The following is a 14,790-nucleotide window of genomic DNA, read 5'->3' on the forward strand; positions in this document are numbered from 1 at the left end:
GCGAAGGCATCATCGGGAACCTCTCGGAAACACGTCGTCACGGCCTCTTTGACGGCGTCCAAAGTCCCGTATCGCGTTCCTTTCAAACTCCTCTTTATCTTCGGGAACAACAACGTTCTCTAAAAATGTGGATCATTTTTGCAATGATCCGCAAGTTGTGTCTTGATTTCCAAACGATTGAGTCTTTGATCATCACGGAGCACTTTCGGCACCAACTTTGCACAAATTTTTCGCATCTGTAATTGCTCCCTAATAATCTCGTGCACAATTGTTTTTGGCACATTACACTGCTCTGCTATCATCCGAACACTAAGACGACGATCAGAGTTCAGTACATCGCGAACTTTTCGCACATTTTCGTCGGTGAGTGTCGTTGATGGGCGTCCAGGCCGTGGTTCGTCGTCGACCTCTTCTCTTCCCTCCACGAACATCTTGTGCCACCGAAAGATCATGTTTCTGGACATTGCTGACTCCCCGTAAGCCTGGTTAATCATACCGACAGTTTCGGTAGACGATTTCCCAAGCTTTACCGCAAATTTGATGGAATAACGCTGCTTCGGCATCGCGTTCCGTGACGTGGGTCGAGCGTGGAGGTTCGCGTTAACAGAGCTCCTCACTACACCACAGCTCAGAGCCGACTGCCTTTTTCAGCGTCGCTTGCCAACATACCCCCCTCCAATCGCAGCCCGTCAGAGCGGTGCTGGGCGCGCCTGGAGCGGCGGGAAAAAATCAGTACACTTATTTTCCGGACGACCCTGTATGCAGCCGTCTTTGAGATTACAATTTAGAGGTATGTTTACAATTTCTATTGATTAGCATATAGAGCAGCTGATATTCATCATTCCTAGCTAAAATCCTCGTATTAAAAAAAAATTGCAAATATTGCGAAAATTCAATAATATTATTCAGAATTGCATTCAAAACCTCACCATTTTGCAGGATTTACAAATTTCCGAAGAACAATTTTCATCAGTTTTATTGACGTATATATACTCAAAAATGGGGCTGTACCTGGTTTAGTCGATATGATGCGAAAATTTTCACACAAAAAACCGTCAAAGAATTATTTTTCCAGAGTTATGTCTTCAAAACAACATCCTATGAAATAGCGATATTTGTATTCAAACAGATGGAGTGGCACTAGGGTTTCCTCTATCACATGTAATACCCAAAATCGTAAAAATATGGAGTTCAATAAAGTTGCTTTACAATCTTGCTAAGTGGAACCATCGTGCAGATGACACTGTCGTCATAAACCCACGCAGTAGATAGATCTTGAAGGGGTTTAACGAACACCTTCATAGCATTTTTCCTGCGATAAATTTCACCAAAGAGATAAAAGGAGGCGTTGCTTTCCTTTCATTGATGTCTCTATCCTTTAACAAGAAAGTGAAACCATAGGGAAATGAAAACACAATCTCTCATCACCATATTTATAGAAATTATTGTGAAATCAAACAGTCAACCACCGGGAAAAAAGTTTCCATAATGATAAAAGCCGTTATTTGGAGAAGGAATATCTTATCCCGGTTCTAAGGGAACTCCTCCTAGAGCGACAACTTCATCAAAAGATGATATACTATCACCATAATGAATTGAAATTGATGTTAAATGGCAAAAGCAGTTACATTCGCAGCTAAATAACGGTATAAGTAAAATAAAGCTCTGAACAGCCCATTAGATACAATATTTCAACCAAAAAAGAGATTTACCTCAAATAAAGTCAATAGTCCATTAAATGAAGAATAAAGTGTATATTTCCCCAAGTTGTGCCGGGAATAATTGAAATTCAATAGTATTTGCAAAACTCTCTTGCATTGCTGGAGATAACATAAGAATAGCCCGCCCTCTTAAAGAATTATTTTAATTTCCTTCTTCAACGTGATTAAGATGATGGATTATTTACCTGCACCAAATGATAGCCTGAATTCGCTTAAAATGAACGGGATAATATGATTGGCCGCAGTTGAGGGCTAAGCAATACCGGAAGAAATTAAGAGCTCCCACGGCTAGAGGATTAAAGAGCATTAAAGAGCAATCGATACGTTTAAAATGTATGTAGGTGGCAATGGATACATCCATAGAAGTAATCAGCCATTGCCATACTAATATTTAACTCAGACCGCAAATTTATTTTTAAAAAGACAAGGGCATGATGACTACGCAAATGGCATACGCGAATCGTCATAAATCGCGGAAAGACCTCTAAAAATTAAATCGTGAAGATGATTTAATTCTTAGTGGGATATAAAAGGAGTTCCAGATTTCATAAACTGATATGAATGTGTCGGCTGTGTCTTGAAATCGTCCAAAAATATAGATGGAGTCGGATGGAGAAATCTGTGGGAGAGTCTTAAGCACTTGGGACTAGATAAATATAATGTACTTTTTTATTCTTCTAACTCTCCTGATGAATATCCCTTTAAGAGGTACGGATCATTCCGTGATACAATTTGTTGCTTCTGAATATTAATATCTGGTGACGAAATTATAACTCAAAGGACCACTAAATCATATACTATTAATCAATGCAATGATTGATTGAATTTATGATTCGGCAGAGTAATATTCCAAGGTTTTTTTGTGTTAAAAAAGTCAAATGACATGGCAAATTGTCTTAACTAATGTAAAATCATGGATAAGATATATATTCTGCTTTCTTTCTACATGAATTAATCATACTTTTTAACACTGGTGCAAAATTTGATATTTGAGCAAATAATTTCTATTTATTTATGTTTTCCTTAAATCATTAGAAATGGCGAGCGTTGGCATCGGAAATAATTTAATCATCCTGCTCAGTCCACTAGTCGTTCGAATATGTGGCTAAAACCTGAAGTCATAGACAAATGATTTAAAGCCCATGAGTACGCGCTATTTCTCATAGTGGCTCTTTTGCTCTGGGAAGAAATCTTTCCGTGTTCGTTTAACGCTCAGCTGTGAACATACTTCCAAGACATGCATTTAAGAATATGTCTTTATTTTATCATGATATAATTGTTCGCTAAATGAATTTTATTTTAGGGATGGAATGTGACAATCGGATGTAATCGTCGATTTCTTATCTATTCAAATTCTTCTCATTTACTATGTTGGTGTGATCGACCCTTATGCTTACTCTATCATTTTTGTCTCCTACCAATGAAGGCACTATTTATTCAAAGAGCAAGACTTACTCCATTCATGAAATATTAACGAATGAATCGGGAAACCTTGCACGTCACTCCCATGAGGCATTGAAATTGGGATTATCCATGGACACGTAGTTTCGTAAAAGCAAACATACAGGTACTCTATTGCCGCCCTTCCGATCCATTCTATTTTCTAGCAGGCAAATTAATGGAGCTGTAAGCGAACAGGTGAGACGTTAAAATTTTAATAGCATTCTATTTCTGAATAAAACGTCATGAAGTATCAACGAGGAACATGAAATTCATCGTTGTATTGCTTTAGTTTACATATGCAGTTTTGTTAGAGCGAGATGTAAAAGTCACTTGGAACCAGTGAGAAACAATTATAAAATAATGAACACATTAATCTATGCAGACAATACAAAGACTGGTCGAGAATGAAATCAAATGTAACCGAGTTCCACCTTGCGTTGTAACGATTAACATTTGAGAATACTGTGTACTTTTCAGTACGATTATATATGTTGACCTTTCATTAAAGAGATTCTTTTTAGAATATGAGTTAAAGAAAACTACGCACATACTTCTTGCCTTTCCGGAATTCTTAATTTTGTAATACCCTCTCCTGGACGACGATTGGAAGGCACGGTCGGAGAGGAAATACCATAGTTCTGTTAAATTCTCATAAATTTCAATTACTGGAAGTGTTCTACAAAATGACTGTGTGCTACAGAATTTATGCTGAAGCACATAAAATGCTGATCCAATGCTGTATTTTCTTTTCATAATAATCTTTTAAAAAACGTTTTGATTTGGATTTAGATAGCTACTTATGTAAATTTGAAAGTATAACTTGAAACTAATTTTTCTAATCATTAAAAATAGCAGAAAATGCAAAATTTCACTAGAATAAAAAACAATTTGGTCTTCCAGTTTTAGATTTGTGATAAATATCAAACCAGGGACGACAATAAATTCAGCTTTAATAACTTTAATGTTCACAATAAGTTTAAGTTTCAATTTTAAAGTAATCAAAGGACATGACAGTAGAAATCAATATTAGTCTCTGTTAACTTTTTGGCAATGAGAAATTGACTGAAAGCGAGTACTGAAAGAATGGAGGAATGCTTACTAAGATGTCACTAAACGCCTTCTTTTAAAGCTACGGTCTCAATTTAGGAATATGTAGTCCCAACAGAATTGTTAAATGTTAGACAGAGGAGTAATGTTTTGGTCAAGTGGAAACGTCACCGAGACATGGTTCCGCCCACACTGCTAAGTGCACTCGCATAGCCTGAGACATGGAAATGAGGGCAGATACAATCGCTGTCCTCGACCAATGGCATTGGGAACCCAGGCATGCTTTCACACCATACTCTGGCTCTAAACTTGAAATGTATTTAGTATTTTCCTTGGGAAGGCTGTTTCGCATAAGAAGGGTTAAGGCACTAAGGCAGGCTCCTCAGTGATGAATTTCCTTTTAAAGAACCCTCACAACCGGGATTTCCTCACGACAACTGTTTCGCTGGAATTTCCCCACGTGGAACCCCGCCATTGTGACTAATGTGATACTTTTTTCCATCACTTTTTGCAGCATACATTAGACAAAACAATTCCGCGATGGAAGGTGTGGTAAGATGAGATTCACCTACTCAAGAGCGCACAAAGAATTTGATCTCTATGAGATCATCACCCAATTGGTCAGCTCTTCTTAAAATAAAATAGTAATATGCTGGGTAAATTGAGATCTCGCGAAAAAAATCAACTTTTTGAGAATGTTCCGAGTTTTGGGTTTAAAAAATGGAAAAAAGATGGGAATATAAAAGGAGACCAATGACGAAGTGTTACGCATTGTGGGAGAGGTTACCAGGTGAAAATCTAAGAAGATAGAAAATGTGGGAGGGAGATATAAATATTCAGAATCTCTCTACCGTTATGGAGAGAGGCCGAGGACCACGGCAGTAGAAGGTGTGGAGCGTGGGAAAGAAGAAGAAAAAGAACAGATTCCCGTGAAGGTAGGTAGGAGGTACCGAAACCTCGAGAAGTAGGAGGAATGACATCAGATATATAATACGCCATACTTGCCAGGAGCACACATGTGTGGGGGGATGCCAAAAGAATATAATTTTTAAAGTTTAGAGAAGTGGTGTGCGTTATTCAAACTCTATTATATATAAAAAACAATCGTAATATTCCACAAAAAAAATCGTTCGCAAAATTAGTTTCTTCATTAAATGATATAATCAGATACATGGTTGAAATATTAGAGGGGACCCAAGTTAGGCACAGTTATATTATGCCTTGCCAAATACAATCTTAATTTAACATAGACGCTCAATATAAAAATAGAACGTCATAAATAGATTCAGTTTTATAAACAATGTAAGGTAAATGCCAGTGGGCAAAATCGTACTCTTCGTATCAACTCTGTCTCCATAGTTAATAAACACTGTTGATGGTCATTTTGGACTCAGCTGGCGACTTTGAAACTGATGTTTGAATAAAATCGGAGTTGAAAAATTTACCTATGCTTTAAAGAAATGTAATATAACCTTTCCTAAATGTTTCAACCATGTACGTGATGACACCTTAAGACGGCGACATGTGTCATACTAACTGTAGTTTCTATGGAAACCTTATCTTTTTCAATGGATAGTCAACGGTTCTACGAAATGAAGTGCGAAATAATTGGGTATCCACCTTCAATAGTTGGATAGCCAACATAATAATGCGGGGTCGATAAATTTCAGTCATTGTGAATTCCATCGGTCTTGGTAAAAAATGAAGACGGAGATGACTAATAGGTAGAAAGATGGTCCCTCCTCCAATTGATCGAGGGGACTACAGGTTACTCAGCACTGCGGTGATGATTTATTCCGAGGGCGACATGAGTTTCGTTCGGGCACCCGAGAACGCGCTATAATTGTGGCCACACCAAAAAAAGGAAGCAATTGGCCCTCCGACCGCCCCCTCCGCTTACCACACGGCCTTGCCCTGACGCCGGCGCCTCCTTCCGCCGCGGGGCACGACACGAACTCTAGACCTCAGGGCCGGCCAGATGCCGATACTCTCCCCCCGCACCGGCTTCCCACGCCCTCTCCCCGTTCCCCAATCAAAGTGCTGTGAGATAAGACCAAGTCGGGCGACCTTCCACAACAATTCCTCCATTCAGCCGTCCGGTTGCTGCAAACAGGGGCCGTGGAGGAGGGTGGGGGGGGGGTGAGGGCGGTGGGAAATTCGCTCGCTAACCGCCTCCCCCCCCCCCGATTCCACTCTAACTCTCTTTCGCCCCTCCCGCGTGGAAAATCACGCCCGACACATGCGTTCTCCTCCCCACCCACAACGCCTCTCCCATCCGCCCTCGACAGCGGGGCGTGATGGGGCATACGCGCAACGTCGCCCTGTAATATAGCCATGCTGGCCCCTTCTCAACACGCTAATGGCACCAAAGGTGAGGGTTTAAATGGGAGGGGGGCATTGGGGAACCCTTGATCACACTTTTCGCTCCCACTCCCAGGCCCTCCTCCTCCGCCCCTCTCCCTTGGCAACTTTATCTCATTCGATCGATCTCTCTCGCCGTCTTCCTCTCCGGCCCACCTCCTTTCGTGTTGGCCCCCAGGGGGGAGGGGGGGCGTAGAGGGAACACACGACCTGTCCCCCGACACCTTCACGCCACCCACGCCTTGCAACGGGAGTCATGTACACAGTCCGAGGAAATGGTGGACTCGTTACGAAAGACTCCGCTTACTTCGGAATGAAGTAACGATCCCAGTGCTCTCATGCTGTCGTCGCTAAGCGGCTGCTTTTGTTATTGCTGACGCCGCTGTATCTTTTTCTTTTTTGACGCCATGGTTCCGTTTGTTTTTTTCATGTGTTGTGGTCCCTCGCTTCATAGAAATTCTCGGGATTTGATGAGTGTTTTGATTGGGTGCCGTACGGTGAAATGCGCTCAAGATTCGGATCTGGCTAGTCCAAGCAGCGTAAGGTACATCGAAAATTTTCAGAGATTAAGCTCATAAAAATTTATTTTATTCTTTGCTGATGTCCCGAACGATTTAAGAGTAACCATTTCATGCAACGATTTGCTATCGTGTAGAAGTTAAAATTTTATTGAGTGCAAAACAAAAATGATATCATAGAACTACATAGAGTTTTAATTATCTTTCACTCGTCATAAAATTTTCAACCATTAAAATGATTTCATGCTACAGAAATTATTTACTGATTTTTTCCTGATTTTCTATTGTTGACAGATGAAGAGATTTCTGCTTGTATTTATCTCGTAAAGTTGAGCAATGTAATTCACTGCAGTCTCTAACTCACTTCCATATTTTACATACAAGCCTTAAAAAATCCAAGTATTCTACATAACTTTGAGAGACAAACAACCACTAGTTTTCTTTGTAAAGGTAGGACTGCAAACTGCCAACAATTAATGGTAGAGAGCATACTAGCGGGTGGTGCGTAATTAGTTCTGGATGCTCACACTACAGTGGGACACTTGAAATTTAATTTTCTAGTAAATAAATGATTAACTACGCAGGCTCAACTGAATAATCAGGCTATTGTTCGGAATTGCAATCCAACACTAAGTTAATAATTTGGAATTCAAAAATGAAAAATGTATGCTAAATAACTCGAATTGCTACAATTCAAAACGGGAAGAGCTCATTTTAATGAAAAAGAAATAAAAATTCATTGAGTCAGAGACTTTAATATCAGGTTAAGAAAATCATATGCTTCGTGGATCAAAGAAACATTTTTATACCCAATCCTTTTAAATTCAAGAAAAGGGCAGTAAAATATACCTAGATGAACAAGAAAACAATATCCTAAGTTTCGGTGGCCATGTTTTGGGGTTATTTCAGCAACAGATCACCTAAAGAAATATTTTATATTTGATTGATCATTATAAAAATTTATTTCCTGAAAAGTATACCCTATGTACGAAACTCATCCACATTTTATTGCAAATAGATGTTTTCATTCACGTTTCCGTTTCAATTAGATTTTATTTAGATTTCTCTCGTAAAGAAAAAAGTATGAATGAAATATTAAGAGCTTGAAAAAGTTGGTAAGAGTGATATTTCTTCTAACATTTTCATTTATAATCATTATAATTGTGGCTATCTTTTGACGCACTATATACTATTCGACTTGGAAATGCATATGTATATCGCTTATTAGTTCAAGTTTTCTTTCACTAATTCGAATTCGTGTCCCTCCCAGCCGACGGTGCCCTTGCCTCAAAATCCACGCTTCTTAACAGGTGGATATCAAGATGGCATGTTTCACACTGCACATGTCAATTCCTTTGAATCGTTCCTACAAAGTAATGATTCATATTTTCGGGTCTAACAACTCACGGCTACTTAAGTTTTTAATGAGGTAGGGTAAATAACTCCTTGCTTATAGTAAATTAACACATTTTTATGCATTGCTAGAATGTTTTAATTTTTTAAATTAGGTCATTGCGCTGGAGGTCTAAATATGGTTGAAGTAGCAACAAAAGGCTCATAATACTTTACATAAGTTTTTATTTTTTTAAGGACATTATCCCACGTCCAAGAGGAAAAGTTAAGATCCCGGGTAAAATGGCCAAGGTGATGATAAAAAATCAGAAATGATATGCATGTCAGTGGAGCATTCTGATAAAAAAATTAAACGAACCGTAAAAATATTTCTAAAACTGATCAAAATATCGTGATAGCATTTAGACGGCTGGAAAATGCAAAGCAATATTCTTATGATGTTACGGTTGAACACAGCCATAAAACTGAAATAAATGAAAGCATGCGATGATTACAAAAAAAGTGAAGTTATAGAATATTATCCCCTGTAAAGAATAAATTCAAGGCTTGGTGGAGAATATTAATTACAGATTTATTAAATACTTACTAACTAAGCTGTAAAGGGACTTTACGATCACAACCACAGAAAATTTGTTGATAAATCCAGGAAATATTTTGATTACTATAAAGTTTCCACAGGTTAATCCCCAGTTGAATCCCTTGAGATAGATCATCAATTTACCTGAATCATCAAACCCACCGCTGTACATTCAGCAAATATTTGGAGTCTATTCCCTCAAGCAAAGAATTTCTCTTCCTTGTAAGCTTTCTATGCAATACTGAAAAGTCTAAAGTACTGAAAGTCAAGGAAACATTTATATTTATTTATAAGGTTTCTTTATCTCGAATATTTTTAAAATGCACCAAATTTTAGACTCAAGTTTTCTCATCTCTTTATTCATGTTTTCTTTCCTTTAATATTTTCCTCCCTCGCCAATCCGGTATTAAGTCTTCAGATATATTTTGGACCACATTTTCTTCATAATTCAGAACGCTTAAAAAATCATTGTAGCGTAAATGACATTCGAAAAAATTGTACTGCATTCACGATTGGAGAGATTTCGAAATTTCATCGTCGTTCGTGAGAACATTCAGATACGTAAATGAATATCACAAATTTAAAGGATGGTATGTATTTAGTTTACGGCTCTATATTTAAAGATGCTGCAAAATTAAAAAAAACCAAATATTATTTATGTATTTACACATCCATCAGGGTTTTTTTTTAAAACATAAGAAACAATGCCATGCATTATCTTGGATTAATTAAGAGCAAGAAGTAAAAGGCTGGTGGATTCTCAATTTTAAACTAAGAAGGCAAAAGCCATCGTTGTTTTACAGCCGCTCAACTCGCGTTACGTAATTTGGTGCCTTTCAACAATTCGTGGGAGGAAAAATGTACCCAGAGCCCTTGAAATATTTTTTAACTCACGCAAAACGCAAAAAAATATCCGGAATATCTTTTCACTCGGAGGAAAAAAGAGTCGGAGAGCGTGTTTCGGGCGATTTTTCGTCCGGGGCGTGTCCTTCAACCCTCTCCGGAATCCCCCCTCCCTCTACCCTCACCGCACCACTTTTCGCGTTTTCGCGGGAATCAATCCAGTCGTGATTTTCCCCATTCGCCACAAAAACACCTCCCCCCCCCCTGGTGACCCGACCACCCGACCTCTGCCCTCCCCCACTCGTCACACTCCCCCGCCACTCTGGTGGACCTCGTCTTTCAACTGAGTCCCTGCGGCGACCACCCGCCCCCCAATCGTCCCACCGCCCACTCGGCGCCCAACCCTTTATATCGCATTCCTTTGATGCCATAAATTTCTCCTCGAACCCTCAACCACCCACCGAGCATTTCCCATTTCCAACATTTTTATCATTCCCTTTCTCCGCCCCCTCCCCCACCCAACTGGAATTCGTTCATCCCCCCCCCGTCCCGCGATCCTTTCCCTCTCCCCTTTTGCATATTCTTCGAAGTCCTCTTCCCCGCTCTCCCTCGTTAGGGAAAACACATCATGCTCACCTCCTCACATCCCCCCTGGGCCACACATAACCCCTTCCCCTTTCGCCACCCTCCCTCCCGTTCACCTCAAATTCCCCCGCGTCCTCCGCCGCGGAGAGAGGAGAGCCCTCCACCCTTTGCCTCCCTCTTCCTCCCTTCGCCTCTCTTTCTCGCACGGAACATATCTCGGAGCGTGACTCGACACGAGCGTGGCGGGCATAGGAGTTTGAACGTTCCGTCGTCAGGGTGTGTGGCTGTCGACGCGGCGCGACACCCGCAGGCAGTGAAGGGGCGTGTGTTCCCTCCTCCAGCCCCTTGGAAGCGAAAAGGCGCGCCGCCGGCCCTGCGAGGGAGCAGCCGCACCCACGCCGGCCACCGCGTCCCCTCTGCACGCTGTGTGCATGTGTGTGTTTGTGCGCGCGTGGGGGGAGTGCGTGCGTACGAGTGTGCTTGTGGTCCACCCCCCCTGTGCCTTTGTTCATGGGGTGCTGACCCTTCCCCCCGGGGCACTGATCTTACCGGACCGAAGGGGGATCCCCGCCGCGTAAAGGGTGGCGAGTGTCGGGCCGCACAGCGGATCGGGCCGACTTCAAGGGAACGAGGTAAGATCCCCGGTCCCCAACCCCCATCAAGTGCACTTTTCCGTCGTTCGATTTCATTGTCTCCTTGTACCCTGGTGATCTCATCGCCACGCGCCCTAGCGACGTCTATCTAAGAGGGACTTCAGATTACGTCCTACCATATCCCATTCAAACCTTCCAGAAAGTACAACTGCTCTCAACAAAAGGCTTTAGACCTTTTCAATTTCGGATTGCAAAGAATTTTTTTTTCTTGGATTTCCGCTCTTTGGATCCATGAACATGTGGTCATTTGAAATTGGGATGAAATATTTACTTATAAACCATTCCCGTGTTATAATAAACCTGTTGAGATGTAGCAAACGTAAATGATCAAAACTTGTTTACTTGCACAATTTGCGGTAACTTAAAAGCAGATGGTCAATAATATATAATATGTTGTGTAAGTTTATGTAGCTTGTGAGATTAAACCGCATAATAGTTACTAAAAAATGTTTTTTAGACCTTAATGCAGATTAGATTTTCTCGTGCACTATACATTACTGTTTCTACATAGCTACCCAACATTTTCCTCGGGTGAACGCATGAGATTGGCCCAAAGCTGGCAAGTTCGATATTGTATTTTAACTTTTGGAGTAAGTGCGATCTCTTCCCAAATGAGTACTTTCCTAAACACTCTGTAGTAAGTAATCCCAGGAGTTCGTGAACGAGGCTTGAACATTCCGCGGTGCAATGCATGCACTTCATCACTTCTTCCGCCTCTCCGCAACGACTCCCCGGTGCATTTCCCCCTTGGGGCGGTTCGATCGGGGGCAGTCGCAATTTCCATCTCGCTCCCGGCGGCCCCACCGCACGTGGACGTGCTGCAAAAGGATTGTTATGACGACGGACAAGCGTGACCATTCTGGTGAAGTTCCCTGGGGGAAAAGGTTTCAGAAAGGTAGGAAGTAAACAAAAAAAAGCCGAGATTTAAGCATGGGCTTGGTTGAATGGCTTGGGAGGGGGTTAAAAGTCACCTTTTACCTGGAAAGAATAAATAATTTTGCAGGTTCGATATTAACAATAACCCCCACGTATTTTAGGGTTCTCCTCGACAGTTGCGTAAACCTATCCCCAAAAATATTGTTTTCTACGCTCCTGAAGGGCGGTAATAAATGGCTTCATAAACAAATAATGGGTTTGGCAATTGTGAGGAATTAGATCAAAGAAAAAAGCCTACTCATTTTTCCATCACACCTCTAAGGCTTGGTTGTTCTTGATAAATTCATGAAACTTGTGGATTCCAAACGTCTCTCATAGATTCATTGTATTTGACTGAATCACATATCTGTTAATTAATTTTTTCTTATTATTTTGAAACTCCAGTCAACAATTTTCAGAATCCCAGAGTGCCCTATGTTTTTTTTTCATTCGGGTGATCCTGGCTCTTGTATTGGTGAGCTTTAAGTTATAATTAAATCTCATATTTTTAACACCACTTAAAAAATATCAACAGCGAATTCAATTACTTCATACGTAAAACCAAAATGTTATTAGACAGTCTCAAATATTTTCTTGGGAATAAAATAATACATTATAGATTTTTTGCTGTCAGTTTATATATTAACTATAATGATTTCCATTTTAGAGGTTATGTTATTTCAATATACTCGCCACCCTAATATTTATTAGAATTTTCTTAAAAACCGAGAGGTTTTCATTCACCAAGTATTAAATTCCTGTGGACAGCGATTTGCTCCTTTAATAATAAAATTATGTATTTTAGTGCTACCTCCACGCCAACGATTAACTCAAGAAATAAATTTCATTGTAACATTTCATCAATAAACTTCATTGTAGTTATGAAAATATTGTTTGTATGTGATGTGGACGGCATTTTGTATGTGTTGTGGAAGTTTGTTTGTATGTGATGTGGAAGAGTCATGTAAAAATATTTTGTCTCTTATCTGTTTTTATGTGTTCGTATGTAATTTTCGTTGTTAGAGTTATCTTTGACCCAACTTAACCGTTGCCATCAGGAAATTTAACTAATTGCAACGTAATTGTGTAAATAAATAAATAAATATTAGCTAAAAAATAAATAAATAAATAAAATTGCCGAGGTAGAAGTGGTGGTATTTCGGTCATAATCAAAGAAAATGTTTTTAGTGTTTATTTCACATTGCGCCTAAGATTAATAGGTTTCTTCTATGCCCGACTACAACCTAAATAAATAATTCGAAACGTTAATTGCGCAATGCTTCATGAGACGGCGAAGACTCGAACGCCATTTTCATTCGGCAGGTGTTTGATTATAAACATGCTTATTTCAATTACAGCTATTTACAAATGAATTTAGTTTGAGGTGAATAGTCCTTCTCTGAAATAATACTCATGAGAATATATTAATAACTTTATACCATATGCAGCATTCATAATTGAATATCTAGCTAAAGGAATACGTAGGTGCAAATGACTATCTTAAGAGTTCCACTAATTTATGGGGAAGCTAAATATAATTTTTGATTCATAATTATTTATTTGATACTATAGTAATAACTATCGTGCAATGAATCATTAATAAGTTCAATATACGAGGGTCATCCGGAAAGTAGTACCCGTTCGTGCCGCATGAAGTGCTGACGACGCGAGTAGCCGCTGGACGAGGTCAGATAGCTTCAGTGGCTTGTCTGCCTTCTCTGAGCCAAGTTGCGTGACGCTAGCATTGCCTGTGTTGTTTCTGTGATTGTTTACAATGTTTAAAAAAATTGAGAACGCCGCCAGTTGTGAAGTGAGGGCAGTGATTAAATTCCTCAATGCAAGAAACGTTCGCCCATGTGATATTCATCGCCAATTAAAGGAGGTGTATGGAGACAATGTAATGGACGAGTCGTCTGTTCGGCGGTGGTGTCGCAACTTCAACATGGGGAGGGGGAACACACACGACGATGAGCGTTCGGAGAGACCGTCTGTCATTACAGACCAACTGGTGAGCTCAGTTGACGAATTCGTGAGGAACGATCGGCGCGTCACAATTGATGACATCTGTGAGCATTTTCCCAATGTTTCTCGAACAATTGTTCATGAAATTGTTAAACACCATCTGCATTATGCAAAAATTTGTGCAAGATGGGTCCCTCGCGTATCTCAATGAGCTGGCGGCGAAGGACTATGCAGCAGGAATACAGAAACTTGTCACACGTTATGACAAATGCCTTAATTTGCTTGGAGATTATGTTGAGAAGTAGTTTAAAGTATCCTCTTTCAAATAAAATTTTTTATGTTTGTTAATATTTACTTTTGTGTCTTTATTTCACGAACGGGTACTACTTTCCGGATGACCCTCGTATAATTGACAAATATCCTACAGTATTCTATCTCGTTTCTGAATCTTATTTTCTTAATTAATTTGGTAAAATTGTGTTATGATTGACTTGAGGACTCCGAGTATAGTTTTAATAACCTGCAATTAAATGGTTTTTCTTCAAATTAAATAAATAATAGATGTAGCTATACTTCTCCCATAGTTTCAACCATACTGTTTCAGCCTCAAATATGACGCATTGAATTTATCCTTACAGTTATGTAATGTTACAGCCTTTTAAGTAAATAAAAAGCCTAACAATCGGGATACGCATATCAAAGATGAGAATGTAGGGCAATTGCTTCCTCGATTACAAAGTGCAAATGAATGGTTCACCGAATGGAAAATGAGAGCATGTCTGTTTCATGTTAACCATTAAATATTTATGAGC

Source organism: Hetaerina americana, unplaced genomic scaffold (genome assembly GCF_022747635.1).
Source record: "Hetaerina americana unplaced genomic scaffold, ioHetAmer1.1.p SCAF_4, whole genome shotgun sequence".
NCBI classification, from domain to species: domain Eukaryota; kingdom Metazoa; phylum Arthropoda; class Insecta; order Odonata; family Calopterygidae; genus Hetaerina; species Hetaerina americana.